Below are 2,147 nucleotides of genomic sequence, written 5' to 3'. Positions count from 1 at the left end.
CTGTTGGGCCATGTTTCTTTGGAATGTGCACAAATACGAATTTCTTCCAATCAGTTGGATAGATTTCTGTCTTCCAAATTTTTTGATATATAGGACAATTGAGCACTGACTGCTTGATCAGCTTGTTGAAAGATTTCAATTTGTATTCCATCAATTTGTTGTTCTTTGCTAATGCCTTGAGTGCTGCTTGGATGTCTTCCTTCAGTACCATTGGTTCTTGGTTATATGGTACCTCTCTAAATGATTGAACATTGACCAATTCTTTTTGGTACAGTGATTCTGCATTCCTTCATCTTCTATTGATGTTTCCAGCATCATTTAATATTTTGTCCATTGAATCTTTCAGTAATACAAGCTGAGACTTGAATTTATTCTTCAGTTATTTCAGCTTGAGAAATGCTGAGCGTGTTCTTTGTTTTTGTTTTCTTAACTCCAGATCATTGCACATTTCATATTTTTAAAACAGTTTTTATTGTGAATTGAGTGATAGTTTACATGGGAGAACATGGGTTTTACACTTACTGTTTCGTTGCAATGTTACAATCACCTCCGTGCATCATCATTCAACAGTATTTGCTTCTCTGTTCCCTCTGTTTGTTTGGGTTTTTTTGGGTGTACATGAAACACTCAGGACTATATAATTATTTAAACAATGCAAGGGCACATTCTGCAAGCTTGCCTCCTGGCCGCCAGCACACAGCCTTTCTCTTTCCAGCTGCTCTATCTCTTTGTGTTCTCATCTCTGCCTCTATCTCTGGTGTCTCTGCTTCTCTGGATCGGGTCTCACATTCCGATTGTGCTCTTCTCCCTTGGTGGTCCTAGAGTTCCTGGACTGTAAGATTAACTACTGCCCCCTTTTTGTTATAAAAATTCTACTGTTACAGTTGTGGCAGTCGCAATTAGTCATGATAACAATTATTCACTATTGAATTGTAAGAATCTTATCCCCATCTCCTTTCACCAGACCTGTCTAGACAAGAAGAAAACTATTCAGTGGGGATTCTACCTTCCCCTGCATACTCTTAAACTCCCTCTTGAAAATTTGTAAGCTGTCACTTCGTGCATTTATAAACCACCCCCATTTTAGGTAGCCAATGTCTAAGTTGCCCATCCCTATGAGCCCTGTATACAGAGGGGATAGGATGGATACTTGATGTGAAGACTCCTTCCCTCTCAGTTGGTATTTTGAGCTACAACATCCATAAGTATAGTTCAAGTTCATCAAATTGTGGCAATTTACACTTGTTTTGAACATTTCATTTTAATTTGAATTTTTCTTCCTAATCTGTCCTTTGAGTTTTCTGTTCAGCTCTTTTACTTCATCATTTCTTCCAGTCACTTCAGCTTCTCTATGCCAAAGAGCAAGTTTCAGAGTGTCTTCTGAAATCCACTTTGATCTTTTCTTTTTTTCCTTTTGCTTTCTTCATATAAAATGTTCTTGATGTTGTCCCACAACTCTTCTTATCTTTGGTTATTAATATCTAATACATAGAATCTCTTCTTGAGAAGGTCTCTAAATTCGGGTGGTATATGCAACTCTGGTGGATTTGTTTTAATATGTTTCAAGCTTCAGCTTGAACTTGTATTAAGCAATTTGTGTGTGTGTTCCACAGTTTGTCCTGGCCTAGTTTTGGCTGATGATATTGAACTTCTCCATTGTTTCTTCCCACAGATGTAGCCAATTTGTTTCCTGTGTATTCCATCCAGTGAGGTCCAGGTGTTTATCCACATTCTGTGTTGCTTTAAAAATATATTTGCAATGAAAAAGCTATTGAGTTGCAGAATTCTATCATTTGATCTCCAGAATCATTTCTATCACCTAGGCCATATTTTCCTTCCACTTTGTTTCTAACATCCCAATCACCAGTAATTGGCATATTGGTTGCATGTTTGATCAATTTCAGACTGAAGAAGTTGGTAGAATTCTTCAGTTTCATCATCACCAGCTTTAGTGGTTGGTGTGTACATTTGAATAATAGTGGTATTATCTGGACTTGCTTGTAGGAGTATGTATAGATAATACCCTATCACAGACAGCATTGTGGTATTTTTTTAAGGTTTTTATTGTGGATTGAGTGAAAGTTTACAGGGCACATCATCAGTTTCACATTCAGCCATTCATATGACTTGTTTCATTACATTGATTA

This window comes from Chrysochloris asiatica, unplaced genomic scaffold (genome assembly GCF_000296735.1).
Source record: "Chrysochloris asiatica unplaced genomic scaffold, ChrAsi1.0 scaffold00155, whole genome shotgun sequence".
In the NCBI taxonomy this organism is placed as follows: domain Eukaryota; kingdom Metazoa; phylum Chordata; class Mammalia; order Afrosoricida; family Chrysochloridae; genus Chrysochloris; species Chrysochloris asiatica.
The sequence above is the reverse complement of the archived record's forward strand: the minus strand, read 5'-3'. Positions refer to the sequence as shown.